Source organism: the organism of the source record quoted next, unplaced genomic scaffold, assembly GCF_019419815.1.
Source record: "Pyrus x bretschneideri cultivar Hongxiangsu unplaced genomic scaffold, Pyrus_bretschneideri_v1 Contig18, whole genome shotgun sequence".
Classification (NCBI taxonomy): domain Eukaryota; kingdom Viridiplantae; phylum Streptophyta; class Magnoliopsida; order Rosales; family Rosaceae; genus Pyrus; species Pyrus x bretschneideri.
This window is the reverse complement of record NW_025999479.1, coordinates 4,821,982-4,838,365: the sequence shown is the minus strand read 5'-3', so window position 1 is coordinate 4,838,365 and position 16,384 is coordinate 4,821,982. Positions and strand designations below refer to the sequence as shown.

Below are 16,384 nucleotides of genomic sequence, written 5' to 3'. Positions count from 1 at the left end.
TTTGAAATTGAGAGGTTAAAGCAACAACTGTCTGTACTTAAGGCTGAACGAGTGACTCTAACCAACCAGCTTCACAAGATGATTGAAGCGGTCAAGAAAGTAAATGTTGAAGTTGAAGTTGTTGAGCATAGTTAGCTAATAGTAACATTGTTTTAAAGGAACCAAGCAAAATCTTCACTATCATGTAGACATACCACTTTATGACAGCTGCCATCACCAAGGATGTAATACTATTGAACTGATTCTTATGTAACTTTAACATTTAATGAAATGAAAATGACTTCTTTAATCCACTTTAGCTTACATCTCCTCCTTGAAACTCAACTATGATGAGCATATAAGTGGACTTTTGGATCTCTTACAATATCTAAACTTCTTCAATGTAACAATCCCTAACATCCCACAAGGTTGGGTGATATTTCTTCAAAAACTTAGCATTAATTGGATGCCTGTATAAGCTTCATTCTATATCTACCAAGTAATATCCTCTTCTTTCTAGTACTTGGTTGATAATGAAAGGACCCTCCTAAGTCGAACTCCATTTCCCAAAGCCTCTAATTTGAGCTCCCAAAGGTAGCACTGTTTTCCATACTAATTCCCCCTCCTTGAAGGTTTTTAAATTTACTTTTTTATTGTATGCTTGGGCAACAGTTCTCTTCCCCTCTTGAATTTTATCTAGAGCTTCAATTCAGGCTACATCTAGTTCTTCAACTCCTTGACACATAGCCTCAATATATTCTTCATTGTGTAGCCTGAATTGGTTCTGAATTCTAACAGAACTTACATTAATCTCCATGGGGAGTACATCATCTTGCTCGAACGTTAGAGCATAAGGAGTAGTTCCAATTGCTATCCTCTCAGAGGTTCTGTAAGCTCACAAAGTCTCTCCTAATTTCTCATACCACTTCTCTGGATTATTTGTCACCATTCTTTTAATAATATTCACCAAGATCTTGTTACTAGCTTCTGCTTGACCATTTGACTGGGGTAGTAAGGACTAGACTGAATCATCTTTATCATGAACTTACCTGCAAACTCCTCTACTTCCCTTGAAATAAAAGATGGTCTGCGGTCTGTGACAATTGTCTCGAGCACCCCAAATCTGTGTAGGATCTTGGTTTCAATGAACTTCTTGACTACAGTTGAGGTGATAGTTTTGACTACTGAAGCTTCTACCCACTTAGTGAAGTAATATGTTGCCACGATTATAAATGTATGCCCCTTGCTAGAAGCTGGATAAATTTGCTCGATGAAGTCCATTTCCCACCCTCTAAAAGGCCAAGGCTTAACCACGAGGTTCAAAGGTACTAAGGGTACATGTTAGAGAGGTACATGTCTTTGGCATTCTTCACACCCTTGGGCATAAGCTTTGCAGTCTTTTTCCATCTTGGGCCAAAAATAGCCATATCTTCTAAGCAACCATCTCATCTTAGTTCTAGTCTGATGTGCCTCATAAATTCCTTCATGTACTTCAGCCATTACCCTTATCGATTATGCCTGGCCTAAGCACTTCAGCAGAATTCCATCTGGAGTCTTTCTTAAAATAACTTTATTCCACAAAACATACTTAGTTACTTGTCATCTATTTTTCTTACTTGTGGGGAAAGATGGATTTTTCAGATACTAAACAATAGGTGTCCTCTAATCCTCTATCTTCATTTCTTCAGTCATCACATCTAGGCTAAATCCCCTTTCAAAGATAAAAGGGGATTTCTTTTCTAAACTTCTATATCCTCTTTAAACTTCCTTTCTTGGATCTATGCTCCAGAAGCCAATTGTGCCATCTCATTGGCAATTGTGTTTAACTCTCTGGGCATAGGGTTGACTGATATTTTAGTGCCCTAAGAGCCCAATAGTTGTGTAGATGCCAAATAGTAATCTGACATGGTGATGTGTTTGCACTTGTATTCTCTATTTAACTGATTGATCTCCAATTCTGAATCACCAAACACCTCAACTTTAGTTGTCCCTAACTCTATTAAGATTTCTAGGCCAATTATCAATGCTTCATACTCTACCCGATTGTTGGCAGTCTCTTGATAATCCAAGAGGAATAAATAACAATGGTGAGTACCTTTTGGGATCAATGATGACAATCCCAGCTCCAGCAACATTTTGAGTGTAAGAACCATCAAAATATAGTCTCCAAGGAGTGATCTAGATTATAGTTATTCTTTTTATCTCTCGCTGGATCCATTTTTCTCTGCTCGAGAACGCTTTGTTTAATGGGATTCACACACTGGCAACCTCAAAAGTTCCTGGGATGTTGATAATCTCCTCTTGAGACTCCTGGTGCTTAACCAAGAAGTCTGCAATTGCTTATCCCTTGATCGGTCTTTGAGGCACATATTGAAAGTTGAACTCTAATAATGCTAGAATCCACTTTCCAATTCTCCCAATTAGCATTGGCTTTGACAACATGTGCTTGATCACATCAGTCTTGGCAATAATGTGGATGTGGCAAGGCAACATATAATGCCTTAGCTTGGAGGTTAGTGAAGTATAAAGCCAAACACAACCTTTCTACTGTAGTATATCTTGCCTCTACCTCACTAAGGGTTCTACTGAGGTAGTATGTTGCTTGTTCTTTCCCACCTTCATTGTTTTGGGCCAGCAAGCCTCCCATTGATTTTTCGGAGGCAGAAATATAAAGTTTTAAAGGCTTCCCCCTCCCTAAGATGGCATAAACACTGGTGGAGAGGCCAAATAAGCCTTTATTTTGTCAAATGCCTCTTGGTGGGGAGGATCCCACTCAAACTCTTCTTTGTCTTTCAATCTTAACAGAGGAGTTAGTGGCTGAATCTTGTCCGCCAAGTTAGCAATGAATCTTCTTAAGAAGTTAACTTTCCTCAACAACCTTTGCAATTGTACTTTATTGGTAGGTGGAGGTGATTGCATTATTGCCCAAGCTTTATTCTTGGTAACCTCTACACCTCTTTGATGAACAAGGAATCCCAAAAAGTTACTCAACCTTACCCCAAAAGCACATTTCTTTCAATTCATTTTTAGCTTATGGATCTTCATTCTTGTTAAGGTTTGTCTGAGGTCTACCAAGTGATGTTCTTCAGTTTTAGACTTCACCACGATGTCATCAATGTATACTTCCATGCTATGGCTAATCAAATCATGAAAAATGGCATTCATCGCTCTTTATAGGTTGTTCCAAAAAATTTTAGCCCAAATGGCATTACCAAGTATTCATATGCTCCAACATAACCTGGGCACCTAAAAGCAGCTTTGTGTATATCTTCTTTAGTCATTTTTATCTGATTACAACCGACATTCCCATCCATGAAAGATAGGACTTTGTGTTTGGCAACTGCATCTATGGATAAGTCAACCATGGGCATGGGATATTCATCTTTAGGTGTGGCTCCATTAATGTTTCTATAGTCAACACAACATTGAATTGCATTAGTTATAGCCTTTAATACAGGCACAATGTTAGCCAACCACTCGACATATTTAGTAGGCCTAATAAATCCAGCCTTTACCAGTCTCTTAATCCCTTTTTTGACTTGCTCTTCAATCTCTTTTGACATCCTCCGTGGTGCTTGCTTCACAGGTTTATATCCCTTCTTAATAGGCATTATGTGTTCTGCTAAGGTTGAATCTAAACCTAGCATCTTAGTATAATACCAAGCAAAACAGTCTTTAAACTCATGTAGAAGACTGACTATCTTTGCCCGAACTTCAACTTCCAACATGCCACTGATCTGTATAGGCCTTGGATCTCCTTGAGTCCCTAAATCAATGATTTCTATGGGATCTTGTACCTCTGGTGATGGCTTATCGAGTTCTGCACACAAAAATTCGACCAACTTTGGACTCTCGAGCAAGTCTTCTGGTCTATCCAAGTCATATATACATTCAGCCATTTGTATGCTGTTTCCAACTCTTTTCCAAAAAACTCTTTTTCACTTTTGCTCTAGTTTCTTGATATTTCTTCTTCTTGTTCCTTAGCCAAACTCTTTATTTCCTACTTCTTCTCTCTTCCATACATTAACAATCTTTTGATTAAGGACCTGACTGCAACTACTTGGTCCTTTCTTTTTTGTTCTGACATTACTGGTGTTGGGGAGTTGCGAAAATATGGGGTTTATCCCATTCTTCCTTGGTGAGGAACAATCCTTGCTCCAAAAACTTTTGGGCCGTCACCTTAGTCGGGCGGCCGTTCTTATTTACTCTTAAGCACTGGACAATCCCAATACTATAATTATAAAAGCTGGCTTCTGCCACATTGGCAATGGGGAGGAAAGGTCGTGACTCGACCTCCACTATCTCCCAAAATCATGGCCCCATGACTCATTCCTTGTGGTAAATTGCTACTTATTAATGTAGGGTGGAAGGCACAGAGAGACTCTGATGAATCCAATCTCGGCCTAGTAAAGCTCCATAGGTGGAAGTAATATCCACAACAAAGAAGGCTAGCATGATTTGCTTTGAGCCCAAGTCAACCTCCAGGGGCAATATCTCATGAGTTCTAGTGATAGCTCTAGAGAAACTGGAAACTGTTAGATCTGTGGGGATGAGATCTTCCTCACTTCTACACACCATTTTCATCTGTTTATATGGTAACACATTGACCGCAGGTTCTCCATCAATCAAAACCCTCTTGAATGGTACTTCCTCCAGATGAACAGTTACATATATAAGCTTGAGATGGTTAGCTAGAGCCAAACGCAGGTAACTGAAGACCATTTTGTCTGAAGATACTCTATCGGGCTCTTTCTTTGTGAGCTCGGGCAAACCTGTTCTGGTCGATTCCTCTTTTCTTGCTTCTTCAACACTAACATGTGCCATCATAAGTTCTGTTGCCAAGTAATCACCATCCATTGTGGCAGGTTAATCATGCTTATGACAAAACATGACAAATAGAACAAATGTCATGTTTACATGGAAGTTGCTAGGTTCAAGTAGATCTTCCTTCTTGCCCCTAATGTAGTCCATGAATTCATCTAACCATGCTTGTGCTTCTATTAGCAACATTAGCTCAGGCAACCTTTCTTCCTGAGTTATGCCAAAGTTTGGCATTTGTTCTGGAACTTTGCAAAGAGTATCAACCAACAAAGGTGAGGGCATTCTTCTTTCGGGCGAGATAGTTCCAAAACATATTGGCTCTAGGCTCCATCTTGTTGTTGGTATCATTACTATGTCCTCTTGAGCTCTCCTTAGGATTCTGTACTTCCCAGGATGAGGGCTTTGTGGCACATGTTCTCATTCCCCCTCAATCTTGTTATTTACCTTTTCTACCTCCTTTTTGCTTCTCCAATGAAGTTGATTTCTTCCCCCATGAGGTACTTTCTCAAACTTCACATTTTTAGAGGTTTTTGAGGCGGTGGGGACTTTTAATGAGTTCATGTGAACTTTATGCTGCCTCTGAACTCTCCTGATCATAAAGGCTCCCATTTCTTTGACAAGTCTCTTATCGTTTCCTATTACGTACCATTTCTGCCTGAGTCAGGCAAAATTTTTTTTGGTGAATGGGGATATAATGCTCTTTGTTCTTCCTTTCATTCTAACATCATTGTAACTTGGTTGGGAAGGCCTTACATCCACTCATTTTGGTATTTTGGCTTCTATGTCCTCTACCTCTTTAGAGGCTTCATAATTTTTGAGTACCTCTGTTAAGCCATTTGGTTGAGAATCTCATCCCAACCTTTGGAAAACATTTTTGGACGTTTCTTTCTCAACAGCCTACATGATACTTTTGTGGGCTTCTTATTCCTTTTTCTCTCTTCTTATTCTCAATTTTTTATCAATAATGGCTCCTGATGTTGGCACTTCTAACTCATATATGCCCTGGCACTTGTTACACAACATTAAACCTTTAACTATGGCGGTTTTAGGTTTCTTGGGCAGCTTGATAGTTCCTTCTGTTGGTCTGTCAACTTGCCTTCTTTCTACTTTCACTTCCCAGGTGGCTTTTCCTTTCCCTTTTTTCAGCCCAAGTTAGGTAGACCATGTTTATTGGGGCTTCCGGGAAGGGATCCGTGTCAATCATCATATTGGCCTATGATTTTTCTAACAGCAAATTTCCCTTTACTATTAGGTCTTATATCCAATCCCTGAACTGGACACAGTTAGTTATTGAGTGATTGTAGGTATAATCCAGCTTGCAATACTTCTTTCCCCTTAGTTCTTCTGGCTTAGTCATCTTTTTGGTGCTGTCAGGCACGATCACTCTTGGCCGCACCAACTCTTCATAGATCTCCGAGGCCTTGGTTAGATCAAAAGAATAACTCTAATATTTAGTTGGCTTCATAGGGACAAATCCACCATATTCGTCACCATTTTTTGATCCTAGACTAGTAGAAGTAAACCCTTCACTATTAGAGGTTTAAATGGGGTAGTCATATCTGCCGCACACATGTCCATCTCTTCTCTTCCATGGCCATCATTTTGTTCTGGCTCAGCTCTTTCAAACTCTACTTGGTGAATTACAGCTTTATTTTGTAAAAATGAGGAGCCTTAGATGAGTGCTTCACTTATTATTCCTCAAGCAACAGCTTTTCGTACTTTGTGGCTGCAATTACCAACTTTTGTAACTTATTGAACTGTACATCATAAAACTTTTTCCTCAAAGGCAGCCTCAAAGCCTTCTGAGCAATGGATATGAGTTAGGCATGATTGATAGGGAATTGACACCTTATTCTTGTCCTTCTGAACCTCATCACGAAGTCTTCTATAGACTCATGTTCGTATTGCTTCACCTCCACTAGGTTATTGATAGACATCTCGAGCTCCATCCTACATAATTGCTCATGGAAAGCCATCTCCATTTGCCCCCAGTTAGCAATATAATTAAGGGGCAATAGAGAATACCATTGAGATGGTAGGCCAACCAACGAGTTCCCAAACAATCTTAACTTATAATTAGAATTGTCTTCAAATGCCACGCAATGATTGGAGAACTTAAAGATGTGATCTTTAGAGGATACACTGCCATCCTCCCCACTAAAAGTGGGAAACGTAGGCATCTTGAAGTTGAGTGGAAAAGGATTCTGCTCATCAATATACTTCGGGTATGGCTTCTGGTAAGCGATCCTGAACAGCGGGCGAGCCTAAGGTTGAGCATTCTGGGCCACCATCCTTCTTAACTCAACTAACTCATCTATGAGCTGTTGGTTAGCTGTATTGTTGTATGGGGTATGTGGGGCTCCCCATTTTTGGCTGTGAAGCCCTCCCTTACTGGCCAATGGTGAGGGCTTATAAGGAGGAGGCTTGTCTACCTTGGTAAGCTCGCCTTTTCCACTAGATTCTCTTATTAACTGGGTCATCCCATACTTCTTTCTTTCTTGCCCGCTCTGCCCCACTACTACCTAGTGAAAATAATAAGGGGTCGAGCAACTCTGTTTCTAGGATCTCCTCTAGTACTGGCTGACTAGCTACATATCCTTCCTTGTTTTTTTCTTTATCCCTCTTTTCCTCAAGCACAGGAAATAGGGGGATAGCTGGTTCTTTTTCAGGGCTCTTTTCCCTCATCATTTCCATGGCATAACCATTCTTTGGAGTAAAGTACTCCAAATCTAATCTTCTTTGCAAACTTCCTATTAAGGAACAGAGTCTGCTTACTTCTCTTCTAGTTTCCAGAGTGATACTTTTCAGCATTTGTACCATGGTGGCTTGCAAATCTTCATTGGTTACCTTCCCTCCTGACTTTTTGAATGAAGTCGGGCTTTGTAGAATAGCTGGTCTTTGCAGGGAAGGAAAATCCTCTAGATGATTTGTCATGCTTGATCTTGGTAGACACTAAGGTGGCTCGTATTCTGTGTTCCACCTGAAGGTTTTCTCCTTCCTTCTTTTTCTTGGTATACAAGACTATGAGAATCCCACCGGGAGTGCCAAAACTATGTTCTGGCGAAGATTTCTCTGGAGAATGATCCTCGGACCTCAGCACAGCTTCCCAAGGGATTGGTACTTTGGATGTATAGTTGGGTTCTTGCTTGTTGATGTGCTACAAGAAGATGACAGAGTTAGTTCTGAAAGGTGCCTTTGTGGGGCCTTAGGTGTAGGCCTTAAGGCTCGCAATCAAAACTAATTGAGTGATAGGCGTGCCACTACTATCTTAGTATAGCAGATGTATAACAAGAGTAATTTTAGTCGATTACTTGCACCCCAAGTTACTCGGACTTCTTGTTATCAAAGGATTATCGTGGATGGGTTAAGTCCACATTAAGTTCTTTTTCTTGCCTTTTAAACAAGGAATTTTAGGTCATAGTCTTGTATGTTCAAATGAAGGGAGTCCAGAGCCCCTTAAGCCTTGTTTGGTCCTAGATTGCGTTTAATGAAGACATATCCATTAAACCAACCAGATCCAGATACAAATAAGACTCCTAAAGTAGGAAAATAGGTGGATATGACTTGAATTCATATTGAAGAATGCATTAAGTAATAGATCTATTAACTTAGAAAACAAACAAAGAGCTTCGGGCAAGATTTCACCTTGTATGGTAAGCTTGAACTTCTTGCAATTACTTCTCTTTGAATTAACAGGGGTTTATATGCTAAAAAGGGATGGATGGTAAACAAGTTTACACAATGGATTCGATACTATGCCACTAAGGAAAATAGCAGAGCTTTAAACTGGATAAGAGATAGCTTGTCGCTAAAAAGGACTGAATCTAGGTTGATTTCAGCTTTTGAATGCAAATCTAGCTTGAGAGTAGAGTTTGTATGTTTGTTTGTTTGATTGGTTGAGTGTCCTTGTCTCTGGGGCCTCTTCCTCCTTTTATAGGCAAATTAGCCTGACTGCTGTGACTTTACTCTTGCCCGAAAGCACTTGGAGGGTAGTGAGTAATCAACTTTTTACTTGGAATGCCACTGGAAAGTGTTCTTTGGCTGGTAGTAGGTTAGTTTCTTTCACTTGTCACTTCAATGGTAAGCACATAGCTTATATCTTAGCTGAGAAGGCTTCAATTTGCCTTTGGGCTCGGTGTTGGGCTTCGAGCAAGTCTCCTTTTAGTTTTCATCCTTGAGCTTTCCTTCATCTAACTCCAATATTCAAATATTAACCCAAACACACAAGTATCCTTGTCAATAATATTGTTCTCTAATAATATTGTTCTCTAAAGGCAATGCCTTTAAGAAGCAACACGTAGGACTTTATACGTAGAACAAATTGCATTTTTATAATTATATATTAGAAAAATGGATAAGATTTCGGACCCCATTACAAGATTAAACTACTCGGCAAATATGTGAGAAATAAAGAAAAAAAAAAAACATTTTAGATAGCATTTGTCCCACAAGCAGTCAGCAGCAATTTGGTTCAAGACCAAACCTTAGCAGACCATACTATACCCTCCATCTCAACCATGAGTATTGACGTTTAGCTCCTTCATGCCTATTGTGTAATGATGCATGCATGCATGCTACGTACTCATCAGAAATGTTTAGCCCCTTGATATATAAAACACCAATTTTGTTTTAGTGCAGTGGCTCGATATCTGAATACTTTGAGAGAAAACGCTACTTGAGAAATTCGTCAGGCTTACACCACCCACAATATTAGGTACCATCCACAATTTTAGGTCAACGTAGTTAAGTTACAATGTCAATACATGAATTTGGGAATGTACTGAGCAGGGACGGCCCGGAAAGGGATTCTTTCTGGATCCATTCCATCAAGTCCACCAAGGTCACAAATATGGATCTTTGAAATTTTGATATAATGGCTACAAACAAGGGACCACAAAGTTATTATAACTTTAGCCGTTAGATCAAATTTCAAAAGCCTCAATTTGTGGCCTTGGTGGAAAGGATCCAGAGAGGATCCCTTTCCGAACTACCCTGCCCGGGGCAGGCCCCAAGATTATTTTTATCAACAGTAGAATCATTATTAAAATGAAACGTAATTGACAGAAACTATTTGTGGCGTGTTGCGCGTTGCCTAGGTGCCTGGCTTCTATCCATTATATGGTGCTATTTTTCCCCTAACGACAGTGACTTCTTGTTAATCAACAAATGCATCATGATATGCAAGTTTGATTCTCACCGATTTTCCTCTCGTCTAATAACTAACTATCTAAACACAATCGTTCTACTAAAAGAACAACTAGATTATAAAATATCATGTACTTTTTCATATTAGCAAAAATATATATATATATATATATATATATATATATATATATGAAAATGATGATAATGGATTAGATGAGTCAAGCTACATATAAGTCTTGGTCATTGGGTCTACCATAGTAGTCTTACTCTCTAAATCCGCATAAAACGGTAAAAGAGAACCAAGAATTCAGAATTTAGTCATTAACTACAAAGTAAACTACTTCATCCTTAATCAGAATGATTAGAAAAGGTTACCAAACCACACCCTCCCGGGGCGCGCGGGGGAGTCTTCCATGTCCGAAATTTTATTAAACAAAAAGAGCGATAAAAATAAAAGATAAGTGGGGGGCAAAACCAAATACCCGCAAGGGAAAAAACAACATATTAGCAAAATAAAAATCATATGGTTTTAAAGACGCATGTGGTTTTTTTTTTTTTTGGTCTCATTTAGTTTTTGGTGACATCGACAAAAAGTTGTAGTTTTTAGTGCACAAACAAACATGTTTTTAGTTTATAGTGTCACTTGTCGAGCCAGTGACACTATATTTATCCTTTATCATAAAACGCAGCACAAATACAGGAGGAGGAGAAACGACATTAAACGGTGGGGATGTTTCCTCATATAATCCTCTATTTTTTTATTTTTTTTTATTTTTAGACTAAGGATTGAAAATAATAAAGCGATAAATAGAAAAGGAAATTTGAGATTGTGAAGATCACTGCTTAAAAAAGAAGTATATAGAAGAAACCTTAAACAATATATAATTAACGTCAAATCATCCACTTGAACTGTAGCAAATAATTGAATGGAATGGTTATGACTGTGATCATCATCGCGTTCCTATCTTAGCTAGGATCGAGAGATTTATTTAGTGTGCGAAGTATATAGTAGTACATCACGTGTCACTATACAAATAATGAGATACTTGTGTTAAATAATATTACAACAGTTTGGGTCTTTTACGACTTGAAATATACGGCGTACAGTACTGGCATGCCTTAAAGGATATTATTCACGACATTCGTAAAGTTCATGTCATAATACTTGCACATAATCTAGCATTCACGGCATCACTTTTGTGCAAGTCGTTAAATAAAAATATTTACGGCTTAAACGTTTTGTGTCGTATTTGACAATTTACACGATGCACTTTCCTTTTCTTTTAAAGCATCGCGTTATATCGTAAAGTAAATTTTCTATATATTTGGGTCCTTACCTTTTATGGCACGAATGATACGTCATAAATAATGGCTTCTAGCTTCGTGCCTAAACTTTTCACTCCACAGCTAACATTTTTCTCAAACTTCTCCCTCTTCTATATATTTTTATTTCTTTTTAAATCTTTCATATTTACAAAGAGATGTGTGTAGGCATCAGTAAGTGCAACGTTCTTCTACAATCCCCCCAAAAAACTAAAAAAATCGGCACTAAACGAAAATTCAAAACAATTGAAAATTGTTGTAAAATTAAAAAAAGAAAAAAAAAATGCTTAATAGGCTACTAACCCAATCCCACTCCCCTCAGGCTTTCACTTTACTCTTTTCTTAAAAAAAAAAAAAAAAAAAAAAAAAAAAAAAAAAAACCCTAGAAATTCCCTCACTCCCTCTAACTTCTCACTCAGACAACGAAGTCCCTCTCCCTTTCCAGTAGGGGTGGGCACAGTGCAGTTTCGAGTGAAACCACAACCAAAACTTTTTGCAGTGCAGTTCGGTGCGGTTTTGAAGCCAAAACCGAAATGAAACCAAGCCGTTCGGTTCGGTTCGATGCGGTTTCAAACGATTTCGGTAATGTTTTTGAGAAAAAAAGTACAATTTAAAATATACACCTATTTGTGGGTTTTTAATGCACCACCAACACCCTGCAACTACAATATGCTTCTCTCACTCTCTCTCTCTCTCTCTCTCTTCCTTCCCTAAATATTGGTCCATGACATCCCCAATTTTCTTCTCATTGCTTTCACTACACCCTCTGCCCTCAATTTCACCATCATCATTATCAATATATATATATATATATATATATATCCTCCTATAGTCAGTCCTCTTCAACTTCTTTGTTTTCTTCATTTGCTAAATAATTCTATATATAGTTGACGCAGCATGCAGGACCAATATAGTGTTTTGTGTATATATAATTACCTTATTGAAATAGTTACTGTGATGTTGGCCCAGTTTCACTCAGAGAAGAAGACTGCTTACAGCTTACTGCAGCATCTGCATGTATGTAGGAACGTACGTTGTGGTTGGTCTCCTGAATCTGATTGAGCCGTGCCAATATTTTTATGAATGAGGACAGGAACTTTCTGATGCACTGGGTTGACTTTGAGAAGCAAAGGGCTCTTGCTTTTTTGGAGAAGATGTTCTTCTTCCAAATAGAGGTATTGGACTCCCTTCTCTGCCAAAGCAATTTTCACTCTCATGACATAAGGACTTGTCCAGAATCCCACAAGTGGAGCAAAAATAGCAACAACAATGCAGCAAAACTGCAGCAAAAACATTCAATATATGGTGCAGTTTTGGTTTCGATGCGGTTTTGAAAACCCAAAACCGAAACCAAACCTTTTTCTTTGATGCGGTTCGGTTTTGAAACCACAACCGTTTCAAAACCGCAAAACCAAACTGTTTGGTGTGATCCGATTCGTTTCATGTTTCGGTTTCGGTTTTCGGTTTCAAGTGCCCACCCCTGCTTTTCAATCTCCCAGCCGCCGTCCACATCCTTTCCAATCTCTCTTACCAACCATTGCTCTCTCCCAAGCTCTCTTCTCCAATTTTCTCACTTCTCAGTCTCAAAGCAGAATTCGATCAAAAGTTCGAAACCCTACAAAAAATCAGTCACGTCATCTTCTTCCTCTAGTCGCAATCGCCGTCACTCCAATCATAAATGGTAAGGCAATCTCTTGAATTTATTTGCATTTTATAAAATTAAGGTCTTGATTTTTAATTTTTACGTTCAAATTGGGATTAGGATTGGGGTTTTACTGGAAATTCTTGTTGATTTAGAAATTGGGGTTTAGGTTCACTTGTGCACAAGGTATTGATTTTTTCGTTTTGATGTAATGTAAATTAATTGGGTTTTGCTGCTGTCTCTGCGTAATGTGCCGCATGTGCGTAATGTGCTCATGTGTATGTGCGTAATCTCAGTGTGTGTGGTGTGTGTGTGTGTGTGTGTGTGTGTGTGTAATATGTGTATGTGCGCAATGTGTGTATGTGTATGTGCGTAATCTCTGTGTGTGGCTTGCAATTTAATGATTTTATTTTTTTTGTTGTTTTGTGAATAATTTTTGAATCTATTTGAACAATTTAAGCTTACTCGAAAGTCTGTTATATAAAACTCTTTAACAGATGTCAAAGTGTGCAGCTCAATACTAGTGTTGAAGTCATGGATAAACCTGAATTCTTAGTCTGAAGCGCCTTATTTTGGTATATAGATAAGCCTTTTTGGTATGCATTCTATACAATTCTTTCTTATTTAAGTTAGAGATGATGCGAAAATTATACGCACACAAATTAAACCCTCTTTTTGACAATTGTAGTATGGATGTAAGTAGGGATCGTTCTGGACCGGGGATTAGGAGGGATTGTTAATCTCTTGGAAAATGACTCAAAAACATAAAAACAATATAAAACACTAAACTAGACTCAAAGAATGTGAAACTAAACGTTGAAACACTAAGACAAACCAAAAGACTCAAAATGCTTTAAAAACACAAACTAAATTGATTTCTAACTATATTGAACATTAAAGCAAAAGGGGGATTGAGTTTTGGACGGAATTAAACTAAATGAACAAATTGCAATTAAAACATAATGTAAATATGAAATTGATGAAATGGAATGAATGGATGCTAGCCAAGGGGTTCATCTCCACACATGTTACACTTGCATAATAAAACGATTTCCAATTGCTTTTCAATAAACCATGAATTCTCAACGCCCCGGGTTAATTAGGTCCGCTTAAATTAACCGTCAAGTTTTCCTTAAGTTAATGAATTGGATGATTGCATACGACAATCCAAAGCATTCCTCACAAGTTCCCTACATGAATTGCATAATAGAGATACAAGCAAGAATCATTAAGCAATATGAAAACTATAAGTGTTGACGAGGCATTCGTTACTATGATTGCATGAAACTTATGCCAAGAATTTGTTTAACGCGATTGTTTATAAGCAACCTCCACTACTTGTGAATATAAGTTCATAACTATTACGTGAAACTCACTTATATTCTAGCGTCAAATTCATGCATGAAAATTAAGCGTCGACTCTCAATAAACATACATAAATAGGTTATCAATCAAATAGTTAAACAAATTGAATTCACAACTTATGAAACGTAATTAGAAGTACTCAAATCATATTGCAAGCATAAACATATATTTCGAATCACCCCCTAGCTAAAGGGGGGGTTTAGTTCCTCATAACTTTGAAATCAAAGAAACACCTAAACATTCCAACAACTCAAACTTGAATTGTATGAACGTTTAGGCACTCTTCTCTTCCATTCCTCATACGTACAAAACAAAGAGAATTGAATTTAAGCATTGAAATCAAAGAAACACCTAAACATTCCAACAACTCAAACTTGAATTGTATGAACGTTTAGGCACTCTTCTCTTCCTCTTTATTGTGGCACAAGGTCTAAGGGATGTTGTTGGTGTGTTGAATGGATTAGGGAATTATGGAAATGGATGAGGAGTGGTGTTTGGATTATAAGGGAATGGGAGCTCACGGCTAGGGAAGGGAGAATGGAAGTGTTTGTGGTGTGTTATGTATGAAATGAGATGATGTAAATGAATGAAGTGTGTGTGGTTTATATAGGGAGAGAATGGATGGGAGAGCATGTGAATGATAGCTAGGAGAATGATTAAAGGGGTGTGAATGGTTGGAAATGCATGTGGGTGAATTGGTGGTGCAATGATGAAAGAATAAGTGCATGTGTGTGTTTTGTGTTGGAATGAATGTGAATGCATGATGAAGAGTTAATAAATAATGCATGTAGGGTTAGGAAATAAAATCATAACTTAAAGGAGGGATGATTAAAGGGTGTGGCTAGGTTGGAAAGGTGTGGAAGATGGATGGAATTAGGGGGAATGCATGGCAATGATGGGGAGTTCTTTAGTGATGAATGCAATGATGAAGAGTGAATAAATAATGCATGTAGGGTTAGCTAGGTTGGCTTTGTTTGGGTGCATGTGAGTTAAAGAGGGAGAATGTGGTGAAATGATGAAGTAGGAAGGTGGAAATGCATGTGAATGCATGTGAGTGCATGTGTGTGTGAATGGGTGTTTCTTGATGGTTTTGGGGTTGTGATGCATGTGAATGCATGTGGCTAAGGCTTGTTGATTGGGCTAGAGGTTTTGCATGGCTCAAAGGATTGTTTGATCGGGCTAGGCCCTTTGTTTTATGTCCAAAGTGCATACAAGCCTTTCAAATTCGTCCAACACTTTGGCTCCAAAAATATGCTATCCATTCCAAGCCCAATTTTGCTCCAAAATGCTCCAAAATGCATCTTTTTGCTTCCTTAGCCATATGAACCTAAAAACACACGAAAATGGCTTAAACTACTAAAACAACTATGAATTAACAACATAGATGCACGAAAACAAGCTAAGTAAGTCGCCTAAATATGCTCCTATCAAGAGACCACTTTTGATGAGTTATTATACGACTACAAGACTGAAGAACTCCCTTGCTGCTCATGAAAATAAGTTATTTTATAACTAATATGTCCACTTTTGACAAATTTGTTGGCTCAAGTGTAATCTGCTTCATGTAAGATTTTTTTTTTTTTTTTGGCATTTTGCTCTGTACTTGTGTCATACAATAGTAGATTGGCATTGTTAATTGCTCTTAATCATTGTAAAGTAAGACGAATTATTAAATATATTCTTGATTATTCTTAATCATTCTAATTAAGTTCTAATAGAACTTAGAATAAGCAAGAAGACGCCGGATAAGGACTGCATGTTTCATTGCAACTTTGTTAATTGACAATGCTGGAGGAGGCACTGAATTATGAATGATGCAACTTCTTTTATTGAATATAGTTGTTTTGGTGTGATGTGCTCATGTGTTTCTATTTTATCATATTCCCCTACTAGTTACAAACTGTAGTCATTAATATAATATCAAGTTGTTGTGAGAATTTTCTTAAGTTTCATAATTTCTTTTGTATTCTTGAGGGTTACTAATCAATCCCATAGTTGAATTGCTTCTTAACTATTATTGTGTTGGCATCTAGAATAGCATTCGACAATTTCTGTCATAGGAGGCTTCCTTCAGGTAATTTATCTTTTGGCGAATTCATATTAAATGGT

The 16,384-nt window shown here is 38.0% G+C and overlaps 1 pseudogene; it reads right to left on the bottom strand.

Moving 5' to 3' along the window:
- Window positions 1–367: 367 nt before the first annotated feature.
- On the bottom strand, window positions 368–1,386 carry LOC103954728 (annotated as a pseudogene).
- Window positions 1,387–16,384: the final 14,998 nt, after the last annotated feature.